Source organism: Lonchura striata, chromosome 9, assembly GCF_050655825.1.
Source record: "Lonchura striata isolate lonStrDom1 chromosome 9, ASM5065582v1, whole genome shotgun sequence".
Classification (NCBI taxonomy): domain Eukaryota; kingdom Metazoa; phylum Chordata; class Aves; order Passeriformes; family Estrildidae; genus Lonchura; species Lonchura striata.
This window is the reverse complement of record NC_140711.1, coordinates 327,212-343,932: the sequence shown is the minus strand read 5'-3', so window position 1 is coordinate 343,932 and position 16,721 is coordinate 327,212.

Sequence of the window (16,721 nt, the reverse complement as noted above, 5' to 3'; positions counted from 1 at the left end):
GAGTTTCCCAGGAGGGGCTGCATCAGGACGAATTCAAAATTCAGGAAAATTGTCCTGGAACACCTTCCATAAGGATGCTAGAATGGAATTGAAGAGGCAGGCGAGTGTCCACCACGGTCCTCTAGCAGTCCTTAGGGTGCGCGCAGAAGCCCGGTGCTCTTCGGCTTCGTTCTTCGCCCTCGTACAAGCCACCGCTCTGTCCGGCTCCCGGAGCAGGAGAAGCGGCTGCTTCGCGCACACAGCAGCGGAGCGGCAGCCGTACGCTCCGAAGCTCTGCTTCAGCCGAAAGACGCCGGCCACCGGCGCTTCGCTTCGGATAGCAGCCGAGAGCCGTAGTGTGCGTCTGCACTAAACTGCATCATAGCGAAAAGCTTTGGCAGTGTGTCTCGCAGGGAGATAGCTTAGGAGCGCAGCGCACTTATGCCTCCCTTGTCCAGAAACACGATTTTACTGCACTCTCCAAAAACACTGCTCTTTCCAGGGCAATATATAAGCTGCTTTCTGACGGCCGTGATCTTTCGGGGAGTCTTGCACAGCTCGTTGTTTTAACGTGCACATGCCGTCCTGGTATTCAGTGCACAGTGAAGGCAATCGCAAAAGTCCAGGTGCTGCTGACTCTCAAACACAAGGCGCTGGCTATGTTCTTGCTTCTCGACAACTCAACGGAGTGCTTCATTTCTGCAGTTGCCATCGAGGTCTCTGCACTCGGAGCCTCAGAGGACGAGCACGAGTTTCCCAGGAGGGGCTGCATCAGGACGAATTCAAAATTCAGGAAAATTGTCCTGGAACACCTTCCATAAGGATGCTAGAATGGAATTGAAGAGGCAGGCGAGTGTCCACCACGGTCCTCTAGCAGTCCTTAGGGTGCGCGCAGAAGCCCGGTGCTCTTCGGCTTCGTTCTTCGCCCTCGTACAAGCTACCGCTCTGTCCGGCTCCCGGAGCAGGAGAAGCGGCTGCTTCGCGCACACAGCAGCGGAGCGGCAGCCGTACGCTCCGAAGCTCTGCTTCAGCCGAAAGACGCCGGCGACCGGCGGTTCGCTTCGGACAGCTCCGGAGAGCCGGAGTGTGCGTCTGCACTAGACTGCATCATAGCGAAAAGCTTTGGCAGTGTGTCTCGCAGGGAGATAGCTTAGGAGCGCAGCGCACTTATGCCTCCCTTGTCCAGAAACACGATTTTACTGCACACTCCAAAAACACTGCTCTTTCCAGGGCAATATATAAGCTGCTTTCTGACGGCCGTGATCTTTCGGGGAGTCTTGCACAGCTCGTTGTTTTAACGTGCACATGCCGTCCTGGTATTCAGTGCACAGTGAAGGCAATCGCAAAAGTCCAGGTGCTGCTGACTCTCAAACACAAGGCGCTGGCTATGTTCTTGCTTCTCGACAACTCAACGGAGTGCTTCATTTCTGCAGTTGCCATCGAGGTCTCTGCACTCGGAGCCTCAGAGGACGAGCACGAGTTTCCCAGGAGGGGCTGCATCAGGACGAATTCAAAATTCAGGAAAATTGTCCTGGAACACCTTCCATAAGGATGCTAGAATGGAATTGAAGAGGCAGGCGAGTGTCCACCACGGTCCTCTAGCAGTCCTTAGGGTGCGCGCAGAAGCCCGGTGCTCTTCGGCTTCGTTCTTCGCCCTCGTACAAGCTACCGCTCTGTCCGGCTCCCGGAGCAGGAGAAGCGGCTGCTTCGCGCACACAGCAGCGGAGCGGCAGCCGTACGCTCCGAAGCGCTGCTTCAGCCGAAAGACGCCGGCGACCGGCGCTTCGCTTCGGATAGCAGCCGAGAGCCGTAGTGTGCGTCTGCACTAAACTGCATCATAGCGAAAAGCTTTGGCAGTGTGTCTCGCAGGGAGATAGCTTAGGAGCGCAGCGCACTTATGCCTCCCTTGTCCAGAAACACGATTTTACTGCACACTCCAAAAACACTTCAGTTTCGAGGTCAAGATGCCAGATGCTCTCTGATGCCCGTGCTACCTTCCTTCTCCTGCCCAGCTCGTTGTTGCAGCGTGCACGTGCCGTCCTGGCATTCAGTGCACAGTGAAGGCAATCGCAAAAGTCCAGGTGCTGCTGACTCCCAAACACAAGGCGCTGGCTATGTTCTTGCTTCTCGACAACTCAACGGAGTGCTTCATTTCTGCAGTTGCCATCGAGGTCTCTGCACTCGGAGCCTCAGAGGACGAGCACGAGTTTCCCAGGAGGGGCTGCATCAGGACGAATTCAAAATTCAGGAAAATTGTCCTGGAACACCTTCCATAAGTATGCTAGAATGGAATTGAAGAAGCAGGCGAGCGGCCACCAAGGTCTTCTAGCAGCCCGTAGGCTGTGCACACAAGTCCGGTGCTCTGCGGCTTCGTTCTTCGCCCTCGTACAAGCTACCGCTCTGTCCGGCTCCCGGAGCAGGAGAAGCGGCTGCTTCGCGCACACAACAGCCGTACGCTCCGAAGCGCTGCTTCAGCCGAAAGACGCCGGCGACCGGCGGTTCGCTTCGGACAGCTCCGGAGAGCCGGAGTGTGCGTCTGCACTAGACTGCATCATAGCGAAAAGCTTTGGCAGTGTGTCTCGCAGGGAGATAGCTTAGGAGCGCAGCGCACTTATGCCTCCCTTGTCCAGAAACACGATTTTACTGCACTCTCCAAAAACACTGCTCTTTCCAGGGCAATATATAAGCTGCTTTCTGACGGCCGTGATCTTTCGGGGAGTCTTGCACAGCTCGTTGTTTTAACGTGCACATGCCGTCCTGGTATTCAGTGCACAGTGAAGGCAATCGCAAAAGTCCAGGTGCTGCTGACTCTCAAACACAAGGCGCTGGCTATGTTCTTGCTTCTCGACAACTCAACGGAGTGCTTCATTTCTGCAGTTGCCATCGAGGTCTCTGCACTCGGAGCCTCAGAGGACGAGCAGGAGTTTCCCAGGAGGGGCTGCATCAGGACGAATTCAAAATTCAGGAAAATTGTCCTGGAACACCTTCCATAAGGATACTAGAATGGAATTGAAGAGGCAGGCGAGTGTCCACCACGGTCCTCTAGCAGTCCTTAGGGTGCGCGCAGAAGCCCGGTGCTCTTCGGCTTCGTTCTTCGCCCTCGTACAAGCCACCGCTCTGTCCGGCTCCCGGAGCAGGAGAAGCGGCTGCTTCGCGCACACAGCAGCGGAGCGGCAGCCGTACGCTCCGAAGCTCTGCTTCAGCCGAAAGACGCCGGCCACCGGCGCTTCGCTTCGGATAGCAGCCGAGAGCCGTAGTGTGCGTCTGCACTAAACTGCATCATAGCGAAAAGCTTTGGCAGTGTGTCTCGCAGGGAGATAGCTTAGGAGCGCAGCGCACTTATGCCTCCCTTGTCCAGAAACACGATTTTACTGCACACTCCAAAAACACTGCAGTTTTGAGGTCAAGATGCCAGATGCTCTCTGATGCCCGTGCTACCTTCCTTCTCCTGCCCAGCTCGTTGTTGCAGCGTGCACGTGCCGTCCTGGCATTCAGTGCACAGTGAAGGCAATCGCAAAAGTCCAGGTGCTGCTGACTCCCAAACACAAGGCGCTGGCTATGTTCTTGCTTCTCGACAACTCAACGCAGCCCTTCATTTCTGCAGTTGCAATCGAGGTCTCTGCATGTCGGAGCCTCAGAGGACGAGCACGAGTTTCCCAGGAGGGGCTGCATCAGGACGAATTCAAAACTCAGGAAAATTGTCCTGTAACACCTTCCATAAGGATGCTAGAATGCAATTGAAGAGGCAGGCGAGCGGCCACCAAGGTCCTCTAGCATCCCGTAGGCTGTGCACACAAGTCCGGTGCTCTGCGGCTTCGTTCTTCGCCCTCGTACAAGCTACCGCTCTCTCCGGCTCCCGGATCAGGAGAAGCGGCTGCTTCGCGCACACAACAGCCGTACGCTCCGAAGCGCTGCTTCAGCCGAAAGACGCCGGCGACCGGCGGTTCGCTTCGGACAGCTCCGGAGAGCCGGAGTGTGCGTCTGCACTAGACTGCATCATAGCGAAAAGCTTTGGCAGTGTGTCTCGCAGGGAGATAGCTTAGGAGCGCAGCGCACTTATGCCTCCCTTGTCCAGAAACAAGATTTTACTGCACACTCCAAAAACACTGCTCTTTCCAGGGCAATATATAAGCCGCTTTCTGACGGCCGTGATCTTTCGGGGAGTCTTGCACAGCTCGTTGTTTTAACGTGCACATGCCGTCCTGGCATTCAGTGCACAGTGAAGGCAATCGCAAAAGTCCAGGTGCTGCTGACTCTCAAACACAAGGCGCTGGCTATGTTCTTGCTTCTCGACAACTCAACGGAGTGCTTCATTTCTGCAGTTGCCATCGAGGTCTCTGCATGTCGGAGCCTCAGAGGACGAGCACGAGTTTCCCAGGAGGGGCTGCATCAGGAGGAATTCAAAACTCAGGAAAATTGTCCTGGAACACCTTCCATAAGGATGCTAGAATGGAATTGAAGAGGCAGGCGAGTGTCCACCACGGTCCTCTAGCAGTCCTTAGGGTGCGCGCAGAAGCCCGGTGCTCTTCGGCTTCGTTCTTCGCCCTCGTACAAGCCACCGCTCTGTCCGGCTCCCGGAGCAGGAGAAGCGGCTGCTTCGCGCACACAGCAGCGGAGCGGCAGCCGTACGCTCCGAAGCTCTGCTTCAGCCGAAAGACGCCGGCGACCGGCGCTTCGCTTCGGATAGCAGCCGAGAGCCGTAGTGTGCGTCTGCACTAAACTGCATCATAGCGAAAAGCTTTGGCAGTGTGTCTCGCAGGGAGATAGCTTAGGAGCGCAGCGCACTTATGCCTCCCTTGTCCAGAAACACGATTTTACTGCACTCTCCAAAAACACTGCTCTTTCCAGGGCAATATATAAGCTGCTTTCTGACGGCCGTGATCTTTCGGGGAGTCTTGCACAGCTCGTTGTTTTAACGTGCACATGCCGTCCTGGTATTCAGTGCACAGTGAAGGCAATCGCAAAAGTCCAGGTGCTGCTGACTCTCAAACACAAGGCGCTGGCTATGTTCTTGCTTCTCGACAACTCAACGGAGTGCTTCATTTCTGCAGTTGCCATCGAGGTCTCTGCACTCGGAGCCTCAGAGGACGAGCACGAGTTTCCCAGGAGGGGCTGCATCAGGACGAATTCAAAATTCAGGAAAATTGTCCTGGAACACCTTCCATAAGGATGCTAGAATGGAATTGAAGAGGCAGGCGAGTGTCCACCACGGTCCTCTAGCAGTCCTTAGGGTGCGCGCAGAAGCCCGGTGCTCTTCGGCTTCGTTCTTCGCCCTCGTACAAGCTACCGCTCTGTCCTGCTCCCGGAGCAGGAGAAGCGGCTGCTTCGCGCACACAGCAGCGGAGCGGCAGCCGTACGCTCCGAAGCTCTGCTTCAGCCGAAAGACGCCGGCGACCGGCGGTTCGCTTCGGACAGCTCCGGAGAGCCGGAGTGTGCGTCTGCACTAGACTGCATCATAGCGAAAAGCTTTGTCAGTGTGTCTCGCAGGGAGATAGCTTAGGAGCGCAGCGCACTTATGCCTCCCTTGTCCAGAAACACGATTTTACTGCACACTCCAAAAACACTGCTCTTTCCAGGGCAATATATAAGCTGCTTTCTGACGGCCGTGATCTTTCGGGGAGTCTTGCACAGCTCGTTGTTTTAACGTGCACATGCCGTCCTGGTATTCAGTGCACAGTGAAGGCAATCGCAAAAGTCCAGGTGCTGCTGACTCTCAAACACAAGGCGCTGGCTATGTTCTTGCTTCTCGACAACTCAACGGAGTGCTTCATTTCTGCAGTTGCCATCGAGGTCTCTGCACTCGGAGCCTCAGAGGACGAGCACGAGTTTCCCAGGAGGGGCTGCATCAGGACGAATTCAAAATTCAGGAAAATTGTCCTGGAACACCTTCCATAAGGATGCTAGAATGGAATTGAAGAGGCAGGCGAGTGTCCACCACGGTCCTCTAGCAGTTCTTAGGGTGCGCGCAGAAGCCCGGTGCTCTTCGGCTTCGTTCTTCGCCCTCGTACAAGCCACCGCTCTGTCCGGCTCCCGGAGCAGGAGAAGCGGCTGCTTCGCGCACACAGCAGCGGAGCGGCAGCCGTACGCTCCGAAGCTCTGCTTCAGCCGAAAGACGCCGGCGACCGGCGCTTCGCTTCGGATAGCAGCCGAGAGCCGTAGTGTGCGTCTGCACTAAACTGCATCATAGCGAAAAGCTTTGGCAGTGTGTCTCGCAGGGAGATAGCTTAGGAGCGCAGCGCACTTATGCCTCCCTTGTCCAGAAACACGATTTTACTGCACTCTCCAAAAACACTGCTCTTTCCAGGGCAATATATAAGCTGCTTTCTGACGGCCGTGATCTTTCGGGGAGTCTTGCACAGCTCGTTGTTTTAACGTGCACATGCCGTCCTGGCATTCAGTGCACAGTGAAGGCAATCGCAAAAGTCCAGGTGCTGCTGACTCTCAAACACAAGGCGCTGGCTATGTTCTTGCTTCTCGACAACTCAACGGAGTGCTTCATTTCTGCAGTTGCCATCGAGGTCTCTGCACTCGGAGCCTCAGAGGACGAGCACGAGTTTCCCAGGAGGGGCTGCATCAGGACGAATTCAAAATTCAGGAAAATTGTCCTGGAACACCTTCCATAAGGATGCTAGAATGGAATTGAAGAGGCAGGCGAGTGTCCACCACGGTCCTCTAGCAGTCCTTAGGGTGCGCGCAGAAGCCCGGTGCTCTTCGGCTTCGTTCTTCGCCCTCGTACAAGCTACCGCTCTGTCCGGCTCCCGGAGCAGGAGAAGCGGCTGCTTCGCGCACACAGCAGCGGAGCGGCAGCCGTACGCTCCGAAGCTCTGCTTCAGCCGAAAGACGCCGGCGACCGGCGGTTCGCTTCGGACAGCTCCGGAGAGCCGGAGTGTGCGTCTGCACTAGACTGCATCATAGCGAAAAGCTTTGTCAGTGTGTCTCGCAGGGAGATAGCTTAGGAGCGCAGCGCACTTATGCCTCCCTTGTCCAGAAACACGATTTTACTGCACTCTCCAAAAACACTGCTCTTTCCAGGGCAATATATAAGCTGCTTTCTGACGGCCGTGATCTTTCGGGGAGTCTTGCACAGCTCGTTGTTTTAACGTGCACATGCCGTCCTGGTATTCAGTGCACAGTGAAGGCAATCGCAAAAGTCCAGGTGCTGCTGACTCTCAAACACAAGGCGCTGGCTATGTTCTTGCTTCTCGACAACTCAACGGAGTGCTTCATTTCTGCAGTTGCCATCGAGGTCTCTGCACTCGGAGCCTCAGAGGACGAGCACGAGTTTCCCAGGAGGGGCTGCATCAGGACGAATTCAAAATTCAGGAAAATTGTCCTGGAACACCTTCCATAAGGATGCTAGAATGGAATTGAAGAGGCAGGCGAGTGTCCACCACGGTCCTCTAGCAGTCCTTAGGGTGCGCGCAGAAGCCCGGTGCTCTTCGGCTTCGTTCTTCGCCCTCGTACAAGCTACCGCTCTGTCCGGCTCCCGGAGCAGGAGAAGCGGCTGCTTCGCGCACACAGCAGCGGAGCGGCAGCCGTACGCTCCGAAGCGCTGCTTCAGCCGAAAGACGCCGGCGACCGGCGCTTCGCTTCGGATAGCAGCCGAGAGCCGTAGTGTGCGTCTGCACTAAACTGCATCATAGCGAAAAGCTTTGGCAGTGTGTCTCGCAGGGAGATAGCTTAGGAGCGCAGCGCACTTATGCCTCCCTTGTCCAGAAACACGATTTTACTGCACTCTCCAAAAACACTGCTCTTTCCAGGGCAATATATAAGCTGCTTTCTGACGGCCGTGATCTTTCGGGGAGTCTTGCACAGCTCGTTGTTTTAACGTGCACATGCCGTCCTGGCATTCAGTGCACAGTGAAGGCAATCGCAAAAGTCCAGGTGCTGCTGACTCTCAAACACAAGGCGCTGGCTATGTTCTTGCTTCTCGACAACTCAACGGAGTGCTTCATTTCTGCAGTTGCCATCGAGGTCTCTGCACTCGGAGCCTCAGAGGACGAGCACGAGTTTCCCAGGAGGGGCTGCATCAGGACGAATTCAAAATTCAGGAAAATTGTCCTGGAACACCTTCCATAAGGATGCTAGAATGGAATTGAAGAGGCAGGCGAGTGTCCACCACGGTCCTCTAGCAGTCCTTAGGGTGCGCGCAGAAGCCCGGTGCTCTTCGGCTTCGTTCTTCGCCCTCGTACAAGCTACCGCTCTGTCCGGCTCCCGGAGCAGGAGAAGCGGCTGCTTCGCGCACACAGCAGCGGAGCGGCAGCCGTACGCTCCGAAGCTCTGCTTCAGCCGAAAGACGCCGGCGACCGGCGGTTCGCTTCGGACAGCTCCGGAGAGCCGGAGTGTGCGTCTGCACTAGACTGCATCATAGCGAAAAGCTTTGTCAGTGTGTCTCGCAGGGAGATAGCTTAGGAGCGCAGCGCACTTATGCCTCCCTTGTCCAGAAACACGATTTTACTGCACTCTCCAAAAACACTGCTCTTTCCAGGGCAATATATAAGCTGCTTTCTGACGGCCGTGATCTTTCGGGGAGTCTTGCACAGCTCGTTGTTTTAACGTGCACATGCCGTCCTGGTATTCAGTGCACAGTGAAGGCAATCGCAAAAGTCCAGGTGCTGCTGACTCTCAAACACAAGGCGCTGGCTATGTTCTTGCTTCTCGACAACTCAACGGAGTGCTTCATTTCTGCAGTTGCCATCGAGGTCTCTGCACTCGGAGCCTCAGAGGACGAGCACGAGTTTCCCAGGAGGGGCTGCATCAGGACGAATTCAAAATTCAGGAAAATTGTCCTGGAACACCTTCCATAAGGATGCTAGAATGGAATTGAAGAGGCAGGCGAGTGTCCACCACGGTCCTCTAGCAGTCCTTAGGGTGCGCGCAGAAGCCCGGTGCTCTTCGGCTTCGTTCTTCGCCCTCGTACAAGCTACCGCTCTGTCCGGCTCCCGGAGCAGGAGAAGCGGCTGCTTCGCGCACACAGCAGCGGAGCGGCAGCCGTACGCTCCGAAGCGCTGCTTCAGCCGAAAGACGCCGGCGACCGGCGCTTCGCTTCGGATAGCAGCCGAGAGCCGTAGTGTGCGTCTGCACTAAACTGCATCATAGCGAAAAGCTTTGGCAGTGTGTCTCGCAGGGAGATAGCTTAGGAGCGCAGCGCACTTATGCCTCCCTTGTCCAGAAACACGATTTTACTGCACACTCCAAAAACACTTCAGTTTCGAGGTCAAGATGCCAGATGCTCTCTGATGCCCGTGCTACCTTCCTTCTCCTGCCCAGCTCGTTGTTGCAGCGTGCACGTGCCGTCCTGGCATTCAGTGCACAGTGAAGGCAATCGCAAAAGTCCAGGTGCTGCTGACTCCCAAACACAAGGCGCTGGCTATGTTCTTGCTTCTCGACAACTCAACGGAGTGCTTCATTTCTGCAGTTGCCATCGAGGTCTCTGCACTCGGAGCCTCAGAGGACGAGCACGAGTTTCCCAGGAGGGGCTGCATCAGGACGAATTCAAAATTCAGGAAAATTGTCCTGGAACACCTTCCATAAGGATGCTAGAATGGAATTGAAGAAGCAGGCGAGCGGCCACCAAGGTCTTCTAGCAGCCCGTAGGCTGTGCACACAAGTCCGGTGCTCTGCGGCTTCGTTCTTCGCCCTCGTACAAGCTACCGCTCTGTCCGGCTCCCGGAGCAGGAGAAGCGGCTGCTTCGCGCACACAACAGCCGTACGCTCCGAAGCGCTGCTTCAGCCGAAAGACGCCGGCCACCGGCGCTTCGCTTCGGACAGCTCCGGAGAGCCGGAGTGTGCGTCTGCACTAGACTGCATCATAGCGAAAAGCTTTGTCAGTGTGTCTCGCAGGGAGATAGCTTAGGAGCGCAGCGCACTTATGCCTCCCTTGTCCAGAAACACGATTTTACTGCACTCTCCAAAAACACTGCTCTTTCCAGGGCAATATATAAGCTGCTTTCTGACGGCCGTGATCTTTCGGGGAGTCTTGCACAGCTCGTTGTTTTAACGTGCACATGCCGTCCTGGTATTCAGTGCACAGTGAAGGCAATCGCAAAAGTCCAGGTGCTGCTGACTCTCAAACACAAGGCGCTGGCTATGTTCTTGCTTCTCGACAACTCAACGGAGTGCTTCATTTCTGCAGTTGCCATCGAGGTCTCTGCACTCGGAGCCTCAGAGGACGAGCACGAGTTTCCCAGGAGGGGCTGCATCAGGACGAATTCAAAATTCAGGAAAATTGTCCTGGAACACCTTCCATAAGGATACTAGAATGGAATTGAAGAGGCAGGCGAGTGTCCACCACGGTCCTCTAGCAGTCCTTAGGGTGCGCGCAGAAGCCCGGTGCTCTTCGGCTTCGTTCTTCGCCCTCGTACAAGCCACCGCTCTGTCCGGCTCCCGGAGCAGGAGAAGCGGCTGCTTCGCGCACACAGCAGCGGAGCGGCAGCCGTACGCTCCGAAGCTCTGCTTCAGCCGAAAGACGCCGGCCACCGGCGCTTCGCTTCGGATAGCAGCCGAGAGCCGTAGTGTGCGTCTGCACTAAACTGCATCATAGCGAAAAGCTTTGGCAGTGTGTCTCGCAGGGAGATAGCTTAGGAGCGCAGCGCACTTATGCCTCCCTTGTCCAGAAACACGATTTTACTGCACTCTCCAAAAACACTGCTCTTTCCAGGGCAATATATAAGCTGCTTTCTGACGGCCGTGATCTTTCGGGGAGTCTTGCACAGCTCGTTGTTTTAACGTGCACATGCCGTCCTGGTATTCAGTGCACAGTGAAGGCAATCGCAAAAGTCCAGGTGCTGCTGACTCTCAAACACAAGGCGCTGGCTATGTTCTTGCTTCTCGACAACTCAACGGAGTGCTTCATTTCTGCAGTTGCCATCGAGGTCTCTGCACTCGGAGACTCAGAGGACGAGCACGAGTTTCCCAGGAGGGGCTGCATCAGGACGAATTCAAAATTCAGGAAAATTGTCCTGGAACACCTTCCATAAGGATGCTAGAATGGAATTGAAGAGGCAGGCGAGTGTCCACCACGGTCCTCTAGCAGTCCTTAGGGTGCGCGCAGAAGCCCGGTGCTCTTCGGCTTCGTTCTTCGCCCTCGTACAAGCTACCGCTCTGTCCGGCTCCCGGAGCAGGAGAAGCGGCTGCTTCGCGCACACAGCAGCGGAGCGGCAGCCGTACGCTCCGAAGCTCTGCTTCAGCCGAAAGACGCCGGCGACCGGCGCTTCGCTTCGGATAGCAGCCGAGAGCCGTAGTGTGCGTCTGCACTAAACTGCATCATAGCGAAAAGCTTTGGCAGTGTGTCTCGCAGGGAGATAGCTTAGGAGCGCAGCGCACTTATGCCTCCCTTGTCCAGAAACACGATTTTACTGCACACTCCAAAAACACTGCAGTTTTGAGGTCAAGATGCCAGATGCTCTCTGATGCCCGTGCTACCTTCCTTCTCCTGCCCAGCTCGTTGTTGCAGCGTGCACGTGCCGTCCTGGCATTCAGTGCACAGTGAAGGCAATCGCAAAAGTCCAGGTGCTGCTGACTCCCAAACACAAGGCGCTGGCTATGTTCTTGCTTCTCGACAACTCAACGCAGCCCTTCATTTCTGCAGTTGCAATCGAGGTCTCTGCATGTCGGAGCCTCAGAGGACGAGCACGAGTTTCCCAGGAGGGGCTGCATCAGGACGAATTCAAAACTCAGGAAAATTGTCCTGTAACACCTTCCATAAGGATGCTAGAATGGAATTGAAGAGGCAGGCGAGCGGCCACCAAGGTCCTCTAGCATCCCGTAGGCTGTGCACACAAGTCCGGTGCTCTGCGGCTTCGTTCTTCGCCCTCGTACAAGCTACCGCTCTCTCCGGCTCCCGGATCAGGAGAAGCGGCTGCTTCGCGCACACAACAGCCGTACGCTCCGAAGCGCTGCTTCAGCCGAAAGACGCCGGCGACCGGCGGTTCGCTTCGGATAGCAGCCGAGAGCCGTAGTGTGCGTCTGCACTAAACTGCATCATAGCGAAAAGCTTTGGCAGTGTGTCTCGCAGGGAGATAGCTTAGGAGCGCAGCGCACTTATGCCTCCCTTGTCCAGAAACACGATTTTACTGCACTCTCCAAACACACTGCAGTTTCGAGGTCAAGATGCCAGATGCTCTCTGATGCCCGTGCTACCTTCCTTCTCCTGCCCAGCTCGTTGTTTTAACGTGCACGTGCCGTCCTGGCATTCAGTGCACAGTGAAGGCAATCGCAAAAGTCCAGGTGCTGCTGACTCCCAAACACAAGGCGCTGGCTATGTTCTTGCTTCTCGACAACTCAACGCAGCCCTTCATTTCTGCAGTTGCCATCGAGGTCTCTGCACTCGGAGCCTCAGAGGACGAGCACGAGTTTCCCAGGAGGGGCTGCATCAGGACGAATTCAAAATTCAGGAAAATTGTCCTGGAACACCTTCCATAAGGATGCTAGAATGGAATTGAAGAGGCAGGCGAGTGTCCACCAAGGTCCTCTAGCAGCCCGTAGACTGTGCACACAAGTCCGGTGCTCTGCGGCTTCGTTCTTCGCCCTCGTACAAGCTACCGCTCTGTCCGGCTCCCGGAGCAGGAGAAGCGGCTGCTTCGCGCACACAACAGCCGTACGCTCCGAAGCGCTGCTTCAGCCGAAAGACGCCGGCGACCGGCGCTTCGCTTCGGACAGCTCCGGAGAGCCGGAGTGTGCGTCTGCACTAGACTGCATCATAGCGAAAAGCTTTGGCAGTGTGTCTCGCAGGGAGATAGCTTAGGAGCGCAGCGCACTTATGCCTCCCTTGTCCAGAAACACGATTTTACTGCACACTCCAAAAACACTGCTCTTTCCAGGGCAATATATAAGCTGCTTTCTGACGGCCGTGATCTTTCGGGGAGTCTTGCACAGCTCGTTGTTTTAACGTGCACATGCCGTCCTGGTATTCAGTGCACAGTGAAGGCAATCGCAAAAGTCCAGGTGCTGCTGACTCTCAAACACAAGGCGCTGGCTATGTTCTTGCTTCTCGACAACTCAACGGAGTGCTTCATTTCTGCAGTTGCCATCGAGGTCTCTGCACTCGGAGCCTCAGAGGACGAGCACGAGTTTCCCAGGAGGGGCTGCATCAGGACGAATTCAAAATTCAGGAAAATTGTCCTGGAACACCTTCCATAAGGATGCTAGAATGGAATTGAAGAGGCAGGCGAGTGTCCACCACGGTCCTCTAGCAGTCCTTAGGGTGCGCGCAGAAGCCCGGTGCTCTTCGGCTTCGTTCTTCGCCCTCGTACAAGCTACCGCTCTGTCCGGCTCCCGGAGCAGGAGAAGCGGCTGCTTCGCGCACACAGCAGCGGAGCGGCAGCCGTACGCTCCGAAGCGCTGCTTCAGCCGAAAGACGCCGGCCACCGGCGGTTCGCTTCGGACAGCTCCGGAGAGCCGGAGTGTGCGTCTGCACTAGACTGCATCATAGCGAAAAGCTTTGGCAGTGTGTCTCGCAGGGAGATAGCTTAGCAGCGCAGCGCACTTATGCCTCCCTTGTCCAGAAACACGATTTTACTGCACTCTCCAAAAACACTGCTCTTTCCAGGGCAATATATAAGCTGCTTTCTGACGGCCGTGATCTTTCGGGGAGTCTTGCACAGCTCGTTGTTTTAACGTGCACATGCCGTCCTGGTATTCAGTGCACAGTGAAGGCAATCGCAAAAGTCCAGGTGCTGCTGACTCTCAAACACAAGGCGCTGGCTATGTTCTTGCTTCTCGACAACTCAACGGAGTGCTTCATTTCTGCAGTTGCCATCGAGGTCTCTGCACTCGGAGCCTCAGAGGACGAGCACGAGTTTCCCAGGAGGGGCTGCATCAGGACGAATTCAAAATTCAGGAAAATTGTCCTGGAACACCTTCCATAAGGATGCTAGAATGGAATTGAAGAGGCAGGCGAGTGTCCACCACGGTCCTCTAGCAGTCCTTAGGGTGCGCGCAGAAGCCCGGTGCTCTTCGGCTTCGTTCTTCGCCCTCGTACAAGCCACCGCTCTGTCCGGCTCCCGGAGCAGGAGAAGCGGCTGCTTCGCGCACACAGCAGCGGAGCGGCAGCCGTACGCTCCGAAGCGCTGCTTCAGCCGAAAGACGCCGGCCACCGGCGCTTCGCTTCGGATAGCAGCCGAGAGCCGTAGTGTGCGTCTGCACTAAACTGCATCATAGCGAAAAGCTTTGGCAGTGTGTCTCGCAGGGAGATAGCTTAGGAGCGCAGCGCACTTATGCCTCCCTTGTCCAGAAACACGATTTTACTGCACTCTCCAAAAACACTGCTCTTTCCAGGGCAATATATAAGCTGCTTTCTGACGGCCGTGATCTTTCGGGGAGTCTTGCACAGCTCGTTGTTTTAACGTGCACATGCCGTCCTGGTATTCAGTGCACAGTGAAGGCAATCGCAAAAGTCCAGGTGCTGCTGACTCTCAAACACAAGGCGCTGGCTATGTTCTTGCTTCTCGACAACTCAACGGAGTGCTTCATTTCTGCAGTTGCCATCGAGGTCTCTGCACTCGGAGCCTCAGAGGACGAGCACGAGTTTCCCAGGAGGGGCTGCATCAGGACGAATTCAAAATTCAGGAAAATTGTCCTGGAACACCTTCCATAAGGATGCTAGAATGGAATTGAAGAGGCAGGCGAGTGTCCACCACGGTCCTCTAGCAGTCCTTAGGGTGCGCGCAGAAGCCCGGTGCTCTTCGGCTTCGTTCTTCGCCCTCGTACAAGCTACCGCTCTGTCCGGCTCCCGGAGCAGGAGAAGCGGCTGCTTCGCGCACACAACAGCGGAGCGGCAGCCGTACGCTCCGAAGCTCTGCTTCAGCCGAAAGACGCCGGCGACCGGCGCTTCGCTTCGGATAGCAGCCGAGAGCCGTAGTGTGCGTCTGCACTAAACTGCATCATAGCGAAAAGCTTTGGCAGTGTGTCTCGCAGGGAGATAGCTTAGGAGCGCAGCGCACTTATGCCTCCCTTGTCCAGAAACACGATTTTACTGCACATTCCAAAAACACTGCAGTTTCGAGGTCAAGATGCCAGATGCTCTCTGATGCCCGTGCTACCTTCCTTCTCCTGCCCAGCTCGTTGTTGCAGCGTGCACGTGCCGTCCTGGCATTCAGTGCACAGTGAAGGCAATCGCAAAAGTCCAGGTGCTGCTGACTCCCAAACACAAGGCGCTGGCTATGTTCTTGCTTCTCGACAACTCAACGCAGCCCTTCATTTCTGCAGTTGCAATCGAGGTCTCTGCATGTCGGAGCCTCAGAGGACGAGCACGAGTTTCCCAGGAGGGGCTGCATCAGGACGAATTCAAAACTCAGGAAAATTGTCCTGTAACACCTTCCATAAGGATGCTAGAATGCAATTGAAGAGGCAGGCGAGCGGCCACCAAGGTCCTCTAGCATCCCGTAGGCTGTGCACACAAGTCCGGTGCTCTGCGGCTTCGTTCTTCGCCCTCGTACAAGCTACCGCTCTCTCCGGCTCCCGGATCAGGAGAAGCGGCTGCTTCGCGCACACAACAGCCGTACGCTCCGAAGCGCTGCTTCAGCCGAAAGACGCCGGCGACCGGCGGTTCGCTTCGGACAGCTCCGGAGAGCCGGAGTGTGCGTCTGCACTAAACTGCATCATAGCGAAAAGCTTTGGCAGTGTGTCTCGCAGGGAGATAGCTTAGGAGCGCAGCGCACTTATGCCTCCCTTGTCCAGAAACAAGATTTTACTGCACACTCCAAAAACACTGCTCTTTCCAGGGCAATATATAAGCTGCTTTCTGACGGCCGTGATCTTTCGGGGAGTCTTGCACAGCTCGTTGTTTTAACGTGCACATGCCGTCCTGGCATTCAGTGCACAGTGAAGGCAATCGCAAAAGTCCAGGTGCTGCTGACTCTCAAACACAAGGCGCTGGCTATGTTCTTGCTTCTCGACAACTCAACGGAGTGCTTCATTTCTGCAGTTGCCATCGAGGTCTCTGCATGTCGGAGCCTCAGAGGACGAGCACGAGTTTCCCAGGAGGGGCTGCATCAGGAGGAATTCAAAATTCAGGAAAATTGTCCTGGAACACCTTCCATAAGGATGCTAGAATGGAATTGAAGAGGCAGGCGAGTGTCCACCACGGTCCTCTAGCAGTCCTTAGGGTGCGCGCAGAAGCCCGGTGCTCTTCGGCTTCGTTCTTCGCCCTCGTACAAGCCACCGCTCTGTCCGGCTCCCGGAGCAGGAGAAGCGGCTGCTTCGCGCACACAGCAGCGGAGCGGCAGCCGTACGCTCCGAAGCTCTGCTTCAGCCGAAAGACGCCGGCGACCGGCGCTTCGCTTCGGATAGCAGCCGAGAGCCGTAGTGTGCGTCTGCACTAAACTGCATCATAGCGAAAAGCTTTGGCAGTGTGTCTCGCAGGGAGATAGCTTAGGAGCGCAGCGCACTTATGCCTCCCTTGTCCAGAAACACGATTTTACTGCACTCTCCAAAAACACTGCTCTTTCCAGGGCAATATATAAGCTGCTTTCTGACGGCCGTGATCTTTCGGGGAGTCTTGCACAGCTCGTTGTTTTAACGTGCACATGCCGTCCTGGTATTCAGTGCACAGTGAAGGCAATCGCAAAAGTCCAGGTGCTGCTGACTCTCAAACACAAGGCGCTGGCTATGTTCTTGCTTCTCGACAACTCAACGGAGTGCTTCATTTCTGCAGTTGCCATCGAGGTCTCTGCACTCGGAGCCTCAGAGGACGAGCACGAGTTTCCCAGGAGGGGCTGCATCAGGACGAATTCAAAATTCAG